The following is an 18,451-nucleotide window of genomic DNA, read 5'->3' on the forward strand; positions in this document are numbered from 1 at the left end:
GAATTAGCCTCCTTGAGTATGCTGATTTGAACTTCACACGTTAGGACAAGGAACATATTACACTATGGGTTTGTTTGTTCCCTTGGCTGGTTTCACCAGTTTGTGCAGCCTGGTGAAACACTGAGCAGATTCACTCGGCTCCGTAGGCAGAGCAGAGCCAATAGTAAGTTTTTCATCTAAGTGCCTGCAGAGGATGACAGTGTTTAAAAGACAACTGGACTTATATTATTGAGCACGTTTAAAGTAAGCAGTAAAACCTTAAGCATTGATTTGGGGTTTTACTGGAACCAATAGAGAGATTTAAAAATACTGGTTACATGCTGAAAAGCACAGCTCCTGTGAAAATCCCCATATTTGCGCTGAATAAATCCTCTCCCTCCTGGGAGCAAGCTGAGCGTGGAGGGGAACAGAATTATCAGCCTCTGTTCTTAGGTCCAGGCTGCACGTTTGGCTTGATGATTGATAGGCAGAAGGATGGTTTTGGGTGCATGTGAAGGAGCTTGTCAAGGAGCAATGGACAACGCTCCTCTGGATTGGGAGCGTGTGGTATTTTGGAGGGAGCTGCATTGTTGCTGCCCTGCAGAAGAAATCGCCCCGCTCTGCCCTGGGACCAGGGTCTCGGCGGTGGCATGGCGTGGGGCATCGCTCTCCCGTGGCGCTGTTGGCATCTCCGCAAGCCTCGGGGCAGAGGCCCAAGGGTATCCCACCAGAACTGGGACAGTTGGCAATCCTCGTTCTTGTGCAGACTGTGTGAAATGCACACCATTCCCCAGAGCTTACAGGCACAGTTACAAACGAAGCAAAGATGGCAGGAATGACATTCCCTTGCTAATTATAGTGTGATCCCATCTGTATATTTGGTGTTATGTCACCAACTCCAGCCTGCTTTTTTCTAGCAGGGAAATACTGCTGCAGGTTGAAGCTCAGCGCAGAAGGCTCCAGACCTCTAGTAACGTTACATTTACTTGTTTAACGGGGGCGAAACAGCCACCACTCTATTTTTAAGGGCTACCGGTTGGAAATCTGAGGGCATACTGGCTAAGGTGCTTTCTGGGTAACTCAGCAGTCCATATTTAAAAAGCACTTGGTTGTGGATAAACACAGCAGAGTACAGCAGCTGCACATGTCATTGAGCCCCACTAGCTCCATCGGTGACTTGCGCGTGGTAGTGAAGCTGTGAGCCCAGATCCATCCATTCTCCATGGAGAAGGTGGGACAGCAGCCAGCTCCCTCAACATCAATATCCGTCTTGTCTGCAGACTTTCTGGGGCAGTGGGTAGTTTGGGAAGAGTTTGGTGGGCTGTAGGGTATGTGCGTCACCCTCCAGAGATTTTCCCAGAAGATATGAGGCCAGAAACCACCCTTCTGGATCACCCCATGGGGTGTTTCCATTCAGTCCTCCTGAGGCTCTCATGAGTCCTTCTTGGAGCCCAGATACAATCCTGGAGTCCACATCCCTGTTCCTACTGGTGGGGTTCCCCAGCTCCTGTTTATAAAATCAAGACACATGGTTGTGATTTATGACCTTAAATCTGCTCATGTAAGGTGTTGTGAGTCCCTCCGGAGGAGCCCATGAGGTGCTTTGTTCTTGCACCTCATACTTGTGAGCTGTATTGATGAGCCTTGTGCTAAATCATACAAGACTGAGATTTTTAATTAGGGTAGAGATGGGAGCTTCCAAGTCTCATGTGATTAGAGAGTTCTCATAACTTTTACATTTATTTTAGAGTCCAATTAGCATATTTTTTACTTTAATGTCTGTATTGCCCTGTTCAGTGTTGGAAATCCAAAAATAAGAGCACTTTGCTAAAACTTGAAAGCCGTCAAGTGAAAATAGACCGGAAACAGAAGTAAAAACCGGTGTTCCTCATTTAGTCCACTGTTTTGGCTAAAAACAATGAACAAAACATAACCAAAACAAAGAAAACCCAAAAATAATGACAAGGAAACTGAAATCTGAAAACCATGCACCTTAGTGGTTATAACAGAGGTAAAAGGGATTTAAAACATTAATTACTTAAGTTTTTAAGCCATCTCAAGTGCAGGCTTACATGAGGAGGTGCAGAAGCACCATGCAAGGATGCGTCTCAGGACTCGCCTCAGCTGGACCTGTCCTCCCGGCTCAAGGCCCCTCTGTGCCCGGCCGCGTACTGATGCATCGCGAGGGTGTTCAGCAGAGCTCCTGTGACACAAGGGGAAGCAGGCATCAAACTGTTTTATGGGTGAGGAGCTGAAACGCAAAGGCCACAGTGTCTCTTAAAGTCAAGGAGAATTTGTACCAGCAGAAATAGGCTTTGGTTTCTTGTCATGCAGGAAGCCGTTGGTGGAGTAGGAATTTAACAAGTTCACAACTTAACAAGTCTCAGCCTAGTGTCTGGACTACCAGAATAGATTTTTTTTTTTCTCAAATACCCCCAAACGCTCAATGCTTTTGTCAAATTTCTGTCTCTCTGTACCCAGTGTCAGCCTCAGCTTAACAATGAAGATAGTCCCAGAAAACTTCTCTCAAATAAGCAACCTGTGCTCCCTGTTATGAAAGCAACCTCCTACTGTATTGCGTATTCATACTGTGCTTGTGGGGCACTGTAGAGGTTAAATCTTCTGTCTGGCATGGTAATTTTCATTGCTTTCATTTTTTTGGGGAACTTTCTCCAAGTTTCTGAAAGGCTTAGTGCAAGCTATGAAGGCTCCACCTCTTTCTTGGCCCTGTAACCCATGAGCAGTTCAGCTGAGGCTAGGGGATTTGTGTATAATGATTTGGAAAAGTTGTGAGTATAAATAGAAAGGAATTTGAGATGTTTTTCCCCTCTGTAATACAACACTCAATAGCTTCCCCTTCCACCCTGTGCATAAGGTGCTGTACCAAAACCATGGAAAGAATTTGTGGAGCTTCAGATCAAGGAAGTTCATAAGCTAGCAGGCTTTTCTCTCACTTGCTCTTTTTAAAAAATCTGATAATATCATCTCCCCTGGGGAAGAGCACAGCCAGAGGACCTTACAGATTTTCACCGGATCATCTCACCAGGAGCATTTGCTCCGGTGCAGGGATGGTCAGGGCAGCTCTCTGACCTCCTCTTACAGTGCAGAAGGGGCAGGAGCCTGGGCTTTTTCCTTTTTTACTCCTTTCTCTTCCCAGTAGTAGCTACTGCTGAGAGAACATGTTCAACCTGCTCTAAGCTCCAACCTCAGCCTTCCTTCGCCTTCCAGGTCTCGCAGGTGTACGGGGGCATAGAATTGGGTTGCAGCACATCTCAGCCCAAGCTCTGTAACAACATGCCCATCAGCCCGTGGTCAAGCCCTGGGATAGGCATCCCAAGCTCCGAGGTTGTTGTTGCATCCGGCAACAGTGCTTGGAGCTGGGGGGCCCCTGGCCTAGGCAGCTCGATAGCAACAGGCTTGCTCTGAAGTGCCCCTCAGGCTCCTTTCTTCTCCATAGTCATCTCTATTTTCTTTAAATTTCTCCTGTGCTTTAAGCCCCCCACACAAATACGATGTACACCGTAGAGAGTCTCGCTTATTCCAACAAAAGTGTCAGCTCTTAGCAGTGCTGGTGCAAGCTCTCTGTAACCCCTCTGATTTCAGCAGTGGTGGGTCTCCGTTCTGCACTTCATCCCCAAAGCCTGGTTTCAACCCCTTTGTGCAACTCTGCAGTTACGCTGACTCGGGCACAGAGGAAGGGCGATCACTGCTTGTATTTGTGCGTGTTTGCTGCCAAGCATCTCGTGTATGGTTTCATTTTTGAGTTTTGACTTCATTTTGCACTGTGCTTTTTGGGTATGCAGATATACAAATCAGGCCCTGGTGATATTGTTTAAAGAACCCTCAATGCTTTCAGTAAAAACCTGAGTAAGTATTTGTTATATTTAGAGGCAATTTTGCTTATTGTCTGTTCGTACAAGTAAGCTTTTCACTGACCTAGATTTTTGTTATGCCATTTTCCATTTTCTGTCCCATATTACATTTGCATGGAAGCAAAGTCTTTTAGTGTTCTCTTGCACTCGCTGTTTCATCCAGCAGCCAAAATCACACTTGCTGGTCTGCGATGGTGCGAACGGCTTCTCTGGAAATTATCCTATCATTGAGGATTCTGGCTTCAAACTAGAAGTAAAAAGCTGTTGTAGGTGAATCCTTAGGCTGAAGAGGACCAGCCAGCAGCAGAAGAGCATGCAAAGGGAAGGGTGTACGTGTTTGCTAGCAACAGCAGTTTATAGAAAGAAAAGAAACGTGGGACAAAGTCAGAAACTGGCTTCCTTTCAGTTGAAGGGAGTAGTCCTCGCCCTGGATGTATATTATAACTATCACTAAAGACACCAAACTACACCTTGGCTTCAATTCTGCTCTCAGTTGGAACATGTCATTAAGGAGATACCTGTATTGACAGGAAGAGTTGTAATGCTTTTGGGGTGTTGTTATTATCATATTACACGATGATGGTGTTTATTGCGGTAGTGCCTTAGGGCCAAATTTATAAACATTGTGGATGGATTACATGGGTATTATGCTGCACGTAAACATTTTGCTGCGTGTTTGTGTTGAAATCCTGTGAACTGGACAATGTAAACAAATGAACATTATCAGGGAAAACCTGTTTATTAAGTCAACTTTCCCTGCAGACTGTAGTTGGCCAAAGGACACTTGCCATAGCTTTCACATCTCCTGGGTCTCTACCATGTTAAAAAATGTTTTTACTAGCACATGTTAACCAAAACCTCTTCCTTTTTGGAAAAAAAAGCCAGGTGTGTTTAAAAATGCATTTGATCTGACTAGCTAGCATATTTTTAAACATGACCGTGTTATGTTTAACAGCGTGTTAGCATATGTCAATTAACTTGTTTCCGCAGAGTGCTGACAGAAGTGCCCCCGCCGCCGCCAGCCCCAAGGGGCCCCGGAGCTCAGCCAACTCAGCAGAAGGGAGTGTGTGCCCGCACCTCCGGCCTGCCGAAATTTGGCACCGACTTTTTGCGGGCAGTGTTAGGATGCTGGACCTTGCGCTGGGGTGGAGGATATGAAGGATGCCTCCTTCTGCTGGCTGCGGTCTGGGGGTAATCACCCATAGTGGGGGGGACCCACAGGGGGTCATCTGTCTGCACCCCAAGCAGAGTCTCCTCTGAGAACGTGTGTGGGCTGAGAGGCTTTCACTGCACGCAATGCCCTTCCAGACAGAATAAATAGAGACTTTTTCTCACACTGTCGTGAGATCACATTCCTTTCCTATGCCAGATATGGATGAGATGGAGAAGAAAAGACGCACATGCACATAGCCCCTAAATCTCCACCTTTCCCAGCCCGGGTGGTGGTGATGGCTGTGCATGGCTGGTGTACTTCATGCCCTGAGTCGTGTCTGTGGCCATGTAGGCCGCTCACCTCTCCTGCTCCAGTCCATGCTGACCATTTTAATCTGTGGTAGGAAGCAGCAGTGAGTGTTTCATCTGGGAGGCTGGCACAGGCTGCTGGATAAAGCCCTGGAAGCATGTGAACTAACCAATCTTTTCCTGGCAGAACCTTCTTCTGCATCCTGGCCATGAAGTTGTGTGTGATGAGAAGTAAGCAGAGTGGGAAGCGCACAACTCTGGTCTCAGCAGCAGCGCGCTACAGGGACGCATGCTGCTTCCCTGTGAGGATGTATGAGTGCCCATCTGTGCATGGTGGCTGCAGAAACCCAGGCCAGTGTTTGGCAGGGGCTCATCTGTTACTGCCTGCATGGATGGTGTGGGAAGGGTGAGTGTATGGACACGCAAAAGGCAGGGAAGGTGGCTCAGATGGGAGGGAAGTGGAGAGGTTTTTGCTGATAATGCAGGAGCTGGGCTGTGCTGTTGTCTGTAACTGGCGAGCACTAAGGAGGTGCTGGAGGATGGGAAGCTGGCTGTTTTCTAGGAAGCACACTGGTGGGGAGACCAAAAGATTCTCCTGGGAATTTCCGCTGCGCTGGTTCATGTAGCCGCCCCCACACTGGTTCTGGCAGAGCTGGTGTCCCTTGTCCCACTGCTTCCCTGGGGAGCTGGCATCCCTGTGCCCTGCGGCTGCAGGCTGCGTGCAGTATGCGTGTCCCAGCGGGACCATGTGGGAGCACCCCCCACCTTGGCTTCTGTTCCTCATCTGGGAAATTTGGGCAATCTTCCTTTTTCAGTTCCTGATTACTAAATGCATGAATGATTCCTACATGTTCTGGTACAGAGTTAACGGGATGGGTAGAAATACCGAGCATAGACAGCGTCCAAAAATAGGTCCTGTGTCTTGCCAGTGTCTTCTACATGTCCTTAACTTTCCTGCCCCGGGAAGGAACTCCTGGCACCTCGCAGGGCAGGAGAGTTTTTCCATTCCCTTCAGCGGGTGCGGGATTTCATTCTGCATTGTAGACTGATGGATTTTTAAAGGGACTGTCCACCGGGCACAGTCGAGTTCTTTGCAGGCTTGAAGCGCTTTATATTTTTAGCGTTGACACGATGATCATGAGGGAAAAGCGTATGTTTTTCCCCTGCTTGGGCGGCATGGTCAGACGTGCAGCTCTGCCTGTAGCTGCTCAGGGTCAAGTTGTTACTGGCCTGGACCATTTCTTTTGGGTGCTGCGCCTTCCTGCCACTCAGCCTGACTGCTGTAATTGGTGTTGTGAAGCTGACCCATGCCGGCTGAAACACGTTTTTGGAAGTGGGGTTTTATAAATAGACCGTGTGGACAAAGGGTGTCTACTCCAGAGTGGTTACGGGGCTGGGGAGAGGCGCTTGGGGCAGGGGAGGGAGCCCAGCAGCTCCTGGTGAACCGGCACAACTCTCTGCAAAACAGCGACCGCAGAGCCTGCGGCGAGCACTCGGCAAAGGGAAGGATGGAGAGGCCATGACCTGGGGTGTGGGTGCTCAGCTATTTTCTCCCTGTGAGACTGGCTCCCAGACCTTTGCTCATGCAAACCCTGACAGATCCTGTCTAAATTAGTAGCTGGAAATGATGTACTCCCTCCCTGGCTTGGGCTGGGGCTGGATCTCACCTACTGGGCTTAGAGAGTAGGTTTTGCTATGGAGCATAATTAAGAGCATCAGAACCTGGCGCTGTGGGATCTGGCCCATCCCTGGTAGTCAGGGTGATTGACACTGGATCCTTTGATTTCTCCAGAGGCGTCATAATATTTAAAACTTATTATTAATTACATGTGTATTAATCTCTGAATAGTATTAACAGTATTTCAAAATATAATTTTATCCTATCCGACCCACTGGGGAAAAAAAAAGTAGTTTTGGATGAACTGAACAACTTTATAGACAGTGTGCTTTATAACCAGATGGATTTTCCCTAGTTAGTTCCATTTCTATCTAATATTGGCGGAAGATTAAAGATACTGAATCAATGGCTATAAAAGCTCCCATTAAAAATTTGCAGTAAATGAGAAGAGGAAAATTTCATTAGAGGTATAAATTGTAGCAACTGGAATACGTGCAACTTATTTTTAGTATTCCACTGACAGTCACCCTTGAAAGTCTTTTTGGGAAGGAAAAAAAAAGTTTTCTCAGATGGAAAAAAAAAAAAAAAAAAGAAGAAAATGACCTCTAATATTTTGAAATATAGACCTAATTACAGTGAGGAGTGATCCTGATCCCACTGAAGTCAACTATGGCATTCTTTATGACATTGCAGGATAGTGCCTCTATTAGGAAATAATAAGGAAATGAGATACTTTAAAGACAGGGGTTTAAAATGAACTGGCTGTGTTGTCCTCTTTTGTAAAAATACCTTAGAGCCACTTTTATCAAGTCAAAAGGTTCATTGAAAAGAGAGAAATTAAAAGATGCTGCTCGTGGAGCCTGGCAAAACATGAAGTTCTCAATAAATATGTCTCCAATCCAATTATAACATTCAAATCAGGAGAAAAAAAAATTACAAAATATAATGAAAGCTTTCTTTCTACTGAAAAAGTCTACTTGGAGATGTCCAGACCTAAGGGAATTTCCAAGTCAGCATTATAGTGGGGAAAAAATATAATGTAAATGAGAGTGAAATAATAAAATTTTTCTGGTGGAAATAAGTGCAGTTGTTTGATGTAATTTTGACACGCAGCATAATTTCAGCATCAACACTGAAGTTTAAAGGATCAGTGTGTCTTCATGAGATTTCTATACAGAAAAGCCGTTCAACGGGAAAATCTAAATCAGGCTTCGGAATGCACACTGGGCCCCTCTACATAAAGCCTTGTATTATATTAGTTGCAAATAGAAAAATAGAGATGACCCTTCTTCAGTAATTTCTAGGTACCCTTTCCACTTGAAAATCCAGCATGATTATGGCATATAAATCACAAGAAATGCGATGTGTGAATGTTTGCATGCTCACAAAATCAAATTTTGTTTTGTGCCTCTAACACCGGCTCAGCCATTTAAAGATGCACACAGTTTTCAACAGTGAGTTGTGCCCGGCTCATGTCATGATGTTTATTGCAGATGTAATTTTTAATATCATGGGGATATAGTCCAAACAATTAAAACAATTAAAGCAGGGCATGTCTTCGGCATTTTACTCAATCTTGTAGCCTGTATGAAATATATTGGTAATTTCAGGTTCATTTCCAAATGGAGACAGATTCACACACCCTCACAGCCAAACTCAGCACAAGAACCAACAATTAAATGAAGCCTGAGATCTAGTCCAAAGGAGGCATATACTCCATTTAATTTTTAAGTAGCTTAATTAATAGTTTCAGTTAAAGCAAAGAAGTGAAAATGGGTCAAACTATGTAAACATTGGTTAGAAAAACACATTGTCCAGCCAAAGCATTGTAGAAGTGCTTTTAAGAAGAATGGTCTTTAAATTTAATTTAAACATGGTTTTCTAACTTAGGTAAAAGCCTAGTTCAGACAAGGCCCAAGCCACTTTTTATGCCACAAAGAATTACCGAGGTGTGTTGAGAGTTTATTTAGTCCCTGCTTGTTCCGAGGCTGTGTTTCACTCTGCAGTCATCATTTTCTCCTCGCTGTCAGCATGTTGTTACCTCTCGGCAGCTCGGAATTCACCGGGAGCCTCACTGCGTGTTAAAGCTGAGTTTAATCGCCAGCGGGACCTGTGCGAATGCTACAAAACCCCGTTCACAAATATTTACTGGAATTTTGAAATGAATTGGAGTAGACTCTGCTATTGCACTCTGAGTGTTTGCTTTCTGCAAACATTCAGGTTCAAGTTCTTATTGACACGGCCGTGATGGATGGGATCCCTTACATAAGTCTCAAGGCCAGGAGGGTGCTTTTGCGCTGGGGCGATCGGGGAGTAGGAGCAATCCTACACGCCATATCTGACCAGTCATCGCTAACTAGCAGCCCTCAAATAATGGGAAGATGCAATAACTGATTTGTCAGTAGTTCCTGAATTCCAGAGGGGCAAAATTATAAAATACAGAAAATGTCTCTCTGTGTTCCAGAGAACATCTGTATACAAAGAAAGGGATGTTCCTTACTCCAAAAATATTTTTTTGCAATACTTTTCTTTGGTTCTTAAGTTTCAACTTAAGTAAAACAAGGGTAAAATAATTTGAAAGTGATTGAGAATGCGGTTTTTAAGAATTATTTATTATGCAGTAGCATTTACATGATTCTCTATATATGCTTGTAGTTTGAAGTTTCTGCTTCAGTGAGGACAGTGAGTTCTTTGCAGATTTGCTGGTTTACACTTAACTTCCAGGATCTTGACTTTTTGGTTAGAACAACTGAAAGGTTTCCATTTGCCTGGTTTTTTTTTTTGTTGTTTGTTTGTTTGGTTTGGTTTGGTTTTTTATTTTTATCTGATTAAGTTAATAAAAAGAGAAAGGTGATAGATACCAAGACTGGCTCAGGTTTGGCATGACGGTGCATTGCTTTAGGAAGCTGTCCCTGACATCCCTTCATCAGCACCTCTTACTGGCATGATAAACTTTGGGACTTTGAGCCTAAATTTTGTCCAAGTTGCATCTCATGAAAATGTTCCCCAAATTCTCTTGTTGCACCTCAGTGTGTGCAGAGGAAGTTATGTAGCATAAGTTGGCAATGTCTGAAGATATCACTGCTCTATGCCAGCCATCCCCTTGGGAGCATGAAGTCAGGTTTGGGGTAGGAAATTCACTGTCAGTGCCTTTTCATGGAGTTCAGGTTTGGCAACTGAGACTGATCATTGTTTTGGCCTTCCTGATCTGAACACCTTTGCTTCCGTTGTGAAGGACAACAGATTCTGCACAGTGAAACAAAAACCAGCTGGTTCTTCTCTCCACCTGCAGAACATCTGTAGAAGTAGGGAAGCTTATCAAAGATCTTCATTATGAACAACATTTTTTACTGATAATGTTCAAAATGCAAAACCATAAAAGGAGACAACATCCTTTTAATGGGAAACAAATAAAAAAACATTTTGGGTTGAAGAACAGCCCAGATAAGCTGGCCTTCCCCAGCTTGTCCGTGAAGTTAAACGTGTCAAAGGGGTCTCTGCCAGGCAAAGGGAAGATGTAGGAGAGGATTTTATAAATGGCAGTTGGGCAATTAGTGTTAACCATCAATATCAGAATGTCTTAGATTGCGTGATTAACTAGTAAGAGTTTTGAGCTGGCTGGTAATTTTAGATTAAATAGCCAGGCTGCCAGTGACTTGAATATTGATGAATATCCTGTGTTTTATTAATATGCATTCTCTATAAATTAGAGGCTTAGTACACAAAGAAGAAACCTAATGCTGTTGCTATTTTTCATTGCCACAGGTAGAGCTGAATAATTCATAGCAATTAATTTATTTCACTGATTTAGCCTTTTGGGGTGGGGAGGAAGTTGAGCACAAGTAGTCTGCAGGTAATTTTTTTCACGTTTATTTATTATAAATAACTCACTAGAACCATTTGAAGACTAATTCTTAGTTACAGATAATTTTTTGTATTCTTAAATTGAAGAAACTGGGAGGAACTTGGTAAGAACTGCAAGCAGCCCACCTGTCGTTAGCAGAACCCAAATTAATTTTAAATTGCAAAAAAAAAAAGCACAGCAAATTGCAAATACAAACCAGTTAGGATCAGACTCATGTTGATCTGTATTGATTGGTGCAATACCAGTTACATTGCATGTTTCTGCTTCTCATTTGATTGATTGTAATTCTTTAGGACCAAGATTTTCTTACAAATGCTTTTATGTGTGCAGAACTTGCTATCTGTATTTAATCCCTAATGCATTTAAAATGGAATAGGTGAAAGGCTGCCCCTTTTGAAACCAAGGGGAGTTTTACCGAGGAAGATTTTCCATCTACTGATGGAAACATTCCTGAAAATATTTTCTGTGCAAACAGAGCAATAACATGTCCAATACGAATGACATTTTGTATTTCTGTAAAGCTTCAGAGTATCCAAATATAGTGTGGTTTTTTTTAATTTTATTTTTTAGGTAGGGGGAAGATAGTGCAGCTTTAAGTATGACATGAAATGCTGCAGCACAAAGATAATTTGCCAATCCTGCATCTCGGGGTGTCTGCAGCCCCATTTTGGTGTCATGCAGTCGTGTCCAGAGCAGGTAGTATCCAGAAACATATGAGGAGGAGGAGGCTGTATGATTACTGCCTCTCCCTTTTGGTAGTTCTTACAAGATGCTGCACAGCAGTGAGAGTTGCATAGCGCACAATAAATCATTGCCTCATTATGCTCCTTCTGTAGGTTTGTTTAGGACACCTACTCTAGTACCAGCTCCAGAGGATTATTTGTTCCCAGAAATTCATCTCAGATATAGACTTCTGTTTTGATTTGCAGAGGGGAAAAAAAAATCTCCATGTCTTATTTTTTAAATAATTTCTTAGTGTACACAACAATTTACAGGACTGCCTAAGAAAATAATTCAGGCAATGTCTGAAGATTATTTTAATTTGTAGGTGGATGATTTTGTCAAGAGCAGGCAAGAGGTTAAAGGAGGTTTTCATGTTTTTGTGACTTGTCAACATGAAATATTAGCAAGCGATACACAGGGTCTTCCTCCCCTCCTTTCTTCCTTCCTCCCTTCTTGCCTGCCTGCCTTTTTTCTTTCCTTCTTCCCTTCTTTCTTGTGAACACAGAAGCTGCTGATCCCTTACCTAACCAGATTATGTTGAATTGTTCTTAGTTCTAAAAGAAGCCTAAGTACCTCATTAAAAAAAAAAAAAATTCTGTGAGGTCCTCATTCACTTTTTCCATATGTCTTTAGCCAGCCCTAGTCTGCAGCTGGTGCAGGAGGGCACCAGTCTGATTGATAGAATAAGGATTTTTGACACTTGGTTTTGATTTAAGGAGACAACTCCTCTTAAAAAATGTTCATTAGTTGGCCTAATTTACTAATGAGGAGCAGTATTCAGCATTGCTGATTTTGATAAAACAGTATTTATTTAGCATTGCACCAAGAGAGTGCCGGAATAACCTAGATTTTACCTGCAATGAATCTGAACGGCGAGAGCCGAGACTTGAGAGAGCAGGTGGGTACGCCGCAACACGGCTGGGTTTTGCTGCAGTGTGACAATGTGATCTAGGATCTGATCCAGGCTCCTTGGAAATCAATGGAAATTCTACCCTTGACTTCAGTGGGCTTTGGATCCTGCTCTAGTTGTGCCAAAGTGGTAATGAAATGACTTCAACTTGAAGTGGAAGAATTTTCTAGCTTAACAGTTTCAGCATTTTGTATAGATAGGTTGGTTTATACAAGGGGTCCTGACTTCAAGTTTGAATGGTTTTCACACATGCCTTGCTCAGGTCCTCCCTCCTCAGTTCCTTGAAATGCAACAGATTTTTGTTCTGTGAACACTAACAGACATCTCAGCCGAACAATAACATTTCATAAATGATTATGATGGGAAACTCAAAATCATTTTAAGCTTGCTCAAAATGTGACCTGCCTTCACACAAAAGCTCTCTGAGCTTTCTGAACCTTTCAGCAAAACGGGATGTGTTCAAAGCCATAATGAAACACAAAACTAAGTCAGTTTTGGGGTTTCATTATACATGCTTCTGCATTGTTGTGTCTCAGAGACCTGGATATGATTCTTATTTGATCTTAAACTCTTGCAAAGGAGCTAGGAATAGAAGATGTGGTGAGGTCAGGACCAGAAAAGACTTTTTTTCAACACCCACTGCAACCTGAGTTCCCCATAAACATTTAGGACTCAGCGAGAATTGTACCTTGCTCTTTTTGATGGAAGTACAGTGGTGACCTTCTAGATTGATTAAAGGTGTGACATTGATTGACTTTGAAGGGAGCCACATCCACCCTTCTTCTGCCAAAAAGGCAGTGGCTGCAATGTGAAGCCTCAAGAATGGGGCATTGCTCCTCCAAGTGCATGGAAGGCATCCAAGGGTAACGGGATAATGCAGATAATGGGATAGGGTTTCTTCCCTCCTCTCCCTCAAATACCATATAGCTAGATTTTAGCTATCCAGACTCAGGCCGTAGGAGACTTTTCTCTGATAGCTATTTAAAAGATGAAGTAGCTAAGGAAATGAGCTCTTTTTATAGGTTATGTAGGATGTTTGGTGGTTGAGAATGTCAAAAAGGACTGGTAATGTTGACTCTGCAGGGACCTTTAATGGTGATGTGGGGAGGATGCTGTGAGGACCAGCATGAACAGCACAGTGGAAGGGACGGTGTGGTGGGAGAAGGAGCTTTATTCCTCTAGCAAACCCACCCCCGATGATTTTACACTCTGTCGCTTTGGGATATGTCTAGTTTGAAAGATACTAAAATGGCCTTATTTTTCAAAGATACGCAGCATCTTAGCAATATCTGGTCTCTTTAAGGCACCTTGGGTTGGCACTGAGAAATATTGGCCTCAAAAATTACCACTTTTGAGAATCTCAGCCACTGAGCCTGATATGAACTATCAGAAACCAGAGACAAGGGAGCATTTATGTTGGCGAATGTGTAGTGACTTGGAAACTACAAATCAAAATAATTCACCCTTTTATGTGTAAATCTCCTTCCCTTTGATACATGAATTGAAAAGCTGTCTGGTTTCCTTGTAGTTTCCGTAAGCAAGCAGCATGCAACTGTACCCTCTAGAATGCTATTTAAGTGTTATTTAAAGTGCAGATCTGTTAAGGTCAAGCAAGCTCATCTGTATGCTAAAACTGAACCCACCAAACCTTACCCCTAAAACCAGCAAACAAGGAGGTCTTGAGTTCTGCGGTTCTCTCCTGACAAGGGTATGGCGTGATAAATGGAGAAGCACCAAAAGATCAAAGTGCTTTTGCAGGGATAACAATAAAATCAGAGCCAGAAAGACACCAAGTCCTGGTGCAGGTGCCTGCTGGTGCAAAGCAGTCTTTCTCAGGTATGACGCCGCCAGCCCACTGCAAGGGGATGCGGGATGGAGCTGCAAACTGGCAGTAACAGCATCGGCAAATTTAGATCCTGCGTGGTGCATTTTTGAGCCAGTAGAAAGACTGAAGAGTCCCTGCAAGAAGCCCACGTGGAAGGGATTACTGTAACTCACTGAATTTACCGTGACTGTACTGAAAAGAAACTTTTCAGTGCAGACATGGAAAGACAGTGTGATGTGTTTTGCTCGTGTTCCAGAGCCGCTTTCCTCTGAGCTCCTTAATCCAGATCCTGTTGAAGTCAATAGCTGTCTTGCCTTTCAGAAGGATTATGCCCCTAAATAGCTACTTTAGGAAGTGTACTTTGCGTGGTGATAACACAAAGCAGAGGGTGGATGATTAGCACCAATTAGGATTATTTACGAGAAACTAGAAAACAATAGTCCATAAATCATTGTCTTATCAATTGTGGTTCCTCCTGCGTAATTTAGTGATCATTGGGCAAACTGTGTGTTTCACTGTTTGTTAAGCAGAGATCTGGCTGATGGTAACTGAAGTTTGTGGAAATGTTGAAGGTACAATATGACCTAGTAAAACAGCAGAGTGTTACAAAAAAAAAGGTCTGGTGGTTTTCAACACTTTTAATGTTGTAAATCATCCACAGTTTTTCCCCAGGTATATTTAGTGTATTTAAGACAACTGACAGTCCTGCTTCTCTTGGGTTACGCTTCAGCTGTGTCTATGCTAGTGTCCCAGTTTGGAGCGTGGGGTGGTTTTGCAGTAATCCCCTGGTTGTCTTCATTTTTTGGGCACTCAGAGCAGAGCAGCTTTGGTGCTCACAGATTCCCTCCAGAGGAGACCCAGCAGGGAGCTCTCTCCAAAAGCAAGCCAGGGCTTGGTGGGACATTCAGCTCTGATCCAAGGGATCAGCCACACCACCACAAAGTCCTTCAGGGTGTGTGTGACCCTGCTTTGCCAGAGGAAGGCTGTCAAACTGTCCAGAGCTCTCATGCCAGTCTGGAGTGGAGCTGGTCCTATAGAGAAAGTCAAATGCTTTGTGATGCCCTTTTTGCTGGTGACTGGCAGCTCTCTTGACTGCTGTTCCTCTCTTCTACCAAGACTTCTCCTGGTTCGTTATCCTTTCTGTTTGTTAACTGCCCTGTCTTCTGTAGCTGCCTCCTTGCTGCTGTCCTTTTTCCTTCTACTTTTATCACTTTTTGTGATCCGTTTTCCAATTTCCAACCTTAGTCTCCCAGAAGACCTGGAGTGGTGACGCCTGGATGCAGAGGAGATCACACTGCTTATAAATCTGCACCTTGAGGAGGCCAAAAGTTTCTTCAGCAGCAGGAGGTAAGCCAGGACTGCTGGTGGGTGTAAGGAGCAGAGAGCAATGCCAAACACATTCTAGAAGATGAAGGCAGCGTTCTTGAGGATGAAGACTTTGGGGCAGTATTATGGTTCTGTACAGAAAGTTTGAAGAGATCTTCAGTTGGGAACACACCGCCCAGCCGGCTGCCTGTTTGTTTTAATCTGTGAACTTTGGGGGTCTGCACACCAGAGACTGAAAACTCTTGACTCACCCTAAACTTCCTCTTTGTGGACTTCTGATATGACAGGAATGGCACAAAAAAAAAAACAAACAACACACCAATATATCTGCTTTGCCATAACTTTTTCAGCCTGCTAATTTTCCCAGGACTACTTTCTGCTCAAATTACTGGAACTTAATTATATGAGACTTAATTTCAGTTGCTTGGCCAGCTTTAAAAACACATATTCAAATCTGAACCACAAGGGCAGAATTTTGGGAGCCTCTTTGTCCTCTCACTTTATATTAGTTTAAATGAAGAAACTGTGTGTGTGAATCTCTGCTTTATGACACCTATTCCAAGCCAGCTTCCCTTCTGGAGAGACTTCCCAGACTCGCAGCAGTTTAAGGGGGAGTACAAACCTCCCCTTATATTAGAGTTTATGTCTATGAAACTGTACAAACAATAGATATTTGTCTCCTGCTTATGCATTTTCTTGTAAATAAAACATATTGAGACCAGAGATGGAGTTTACACTGACTTTACACCAGATAAGAATTTGTACTGACATTGTGTATGGAAGTGTTGTATTATCTGTACATTCCTCGAGTAGACCTTGTGATGTTTAATTGCAACAGAAAAAGAATGAGGAGGGGGAATCAAAGGAGGGTAACACTGGTTATCAGACCACTGAGAATTCCTATGATTAGGGTTTATTATCTTTCTGACCTCACCGTTTCATTATAATCTGCTGCTTAGGTGATCAATAATAAAGGGCCTCCAAATTTCATTGCATTTGCTCACTTTCTCTAGAAGATTCTGCATCAGTTTGTTCCCCTCCATAACATCTTATTTCTGTTAAGGCACGAAGACTTTATGTTTCTGCTGGGGTTGACTTGCTCTTCTGGTGTATCAGTGTTGTTCAGCTAGAAAGTGTCCCACAGCAGTTCACTGAGTAACACTTCCATCTATCACATTGGGATGATCAAAAATACATTGCAGCTGATGTGCAAACCCTGATGTGTATCTGGAGTTGGGCACCCACCTCCAACTCAGGAGATAAAAAACCCTCCAAAGAGCCAACAAAAGAGGGCTTTTTTTAAACACCCCAACTTGCTGGTTGATTATCCTTAATGTGTTGGCAGCATGCCTCTCCCTTCCGCTGCAGGAATGCTACCCTGGCTCTGCAGCCCTGTGGGGTTTGTTTTTTTTTTTGTGTGTTACAGCATGCAGAAGAAATGAAGTGCAAGGCTGATTTGTGATAGCTCATGGCACTTTTTTTCCCCTGCAGCTCACCGCATTTGCCCCTTTGGAGATAAATAAGCACTCCTCCTTGGGGAGTGAAGTGGCCTGGTCAGCGTGGCCATGCAGGAGAGGGCTCCTGCGGGGCTGGCTGTTATTTCTAGGAGCTCACTAACATATCTTTGGGGGCTGAGGGTTCAGCTTCTTCTGTGTGAGAGAGGAGAGGAAATGACCTTCACCCAGCTGAGCAGGGAACAACAGGAAACCTTCATGGTCCCAAGCTCCTGCCATTTCCCACCCTCCTGGAATGCAGCCCTCAGGAACCGTTTTGACAAACTGTCAGGGTTTAGCTGCTGCAGATGTATTAGCAAAGTATGTTGATGATTCATGGCAAAATGGTGTACGCTGATTTAAGTGATGGACTAGTCATTCTGTAATGGATTTGAGAATTCCCAATCAGATTGTACTTAGTTTTATCAAGCAGGAAGCTGGCAGGCTGTGTTTTAATCAACTGATAGCATCGCTTGGCAATTGGCATCCAGCTAGTGAAGAGAGTATTTCTCAAAGACCAGCTTGCTAAGTTGCAAACAGCAACATCCACTCAGATCTTTCAGGTTTACCTCCTATTTGTTCTGTTCAGCCTGCTTCTTCCACAAATTAAACTTTCAGCTGGAAGTGTGGAAGGATGCAGCACATACAGATCCTGTGCTGCTCTTTCACCAGTGTGGAGGGGAAATGGATGAGACAGAAGACATTTGCTCCATCTTCCAGGGAGCTATGCTGAAACTCCTGGATATAGCACAAAATCCCAGAACCATGCAAATTCAAGGATGATTTGATGCTGGCACAAGTTTTTGAGCACTCTTATTCCGTAAGTGCAGTAAATCTATAACACAGGGACACATTGGGTGAGACATGGCCTTTTCCCTTCTGAGTCAGGCTGTTTCATGACCCATTATCTGCTTTATCACCTAAGACGTACACTGTGTTCTGACCTGTGCCCACAGACGTCAAGAATGGTTTCCTTTTTGTGATTAAACACATCAGCCTCTTCATTACTTCTAGGAAAGACCAGCTCCCATTGAGCATCTTCACTGCATGAACCCTCAGGTGCCATAGCTACCTTAAGTAATTTCCTACTCGGGATTTATGTTCTATCACAGTTATTGAGTTATGCAGCCATCTACACCCATGTAGCTGTACTCGAGTGCAGAGTCAGACCTGGGGAGCTGGTTTGTTGTGCCTAGCTCCTGTAAGTAGTTACTGTGCTTAGCAACCCACCTCCTATATAAATATATCTGCTACTCGGAAAAGCAGGCTTTGAAAAGCACCAGAAGGGATCACTCCCCCATAAGGATTTTTTCCAGCATTGCAGAGCTGTTAGGGCTTTCAGGGAGAAATTCTTCTCCCAGTTAAGCTTCCCATCCAGA

At 43.7% G+C, this 18,451-nt stretch overlaps 1 protein-coding gene across 2 annotated transcripts in view; it reads left to right on the top strand.

Annotated features, from left to right (window-relative positions):
• The window catches only part of MAF (MAF bZIP transcription factor), a 190,532-nt gene that overhangs the window by 47,023 nt on the left and 125,058 nt on the right, over window positions 1–18,451 (top strand). The window contains exon 4 of one of the 2 annotated variants that reach the window (XM_086757959.1): window positions 15,499–16,569. The exons of the other annotated variant lie outside the window; for it this stretch is intronic. The gene's annotated coding sequence lies outside the window, so the exon portion shown is untranslated. Of the gene's footprint in view, window positions 1–15,498; window positions 16,570–18,451 lie in introns of those variants that run through there. 2 annotated transcript variants of the gene reach the window in all.

The sequence above is a fragment of the Chlamydotis macqueenii genome, chromosome 13, assembly GCF_036417535.1.
Source record: "Chlamydotis macqueenii isolate bChlMac1 chromosome 13, bChlMac1.mat, whole genome shotgun sequence".
NCBI classification, from domain to species: Eukaryota; Metazoa; Chordata; class Aves; order Otidiformes; family Otididae; genus Chlamydotis; species Chlamydotis macqueenii.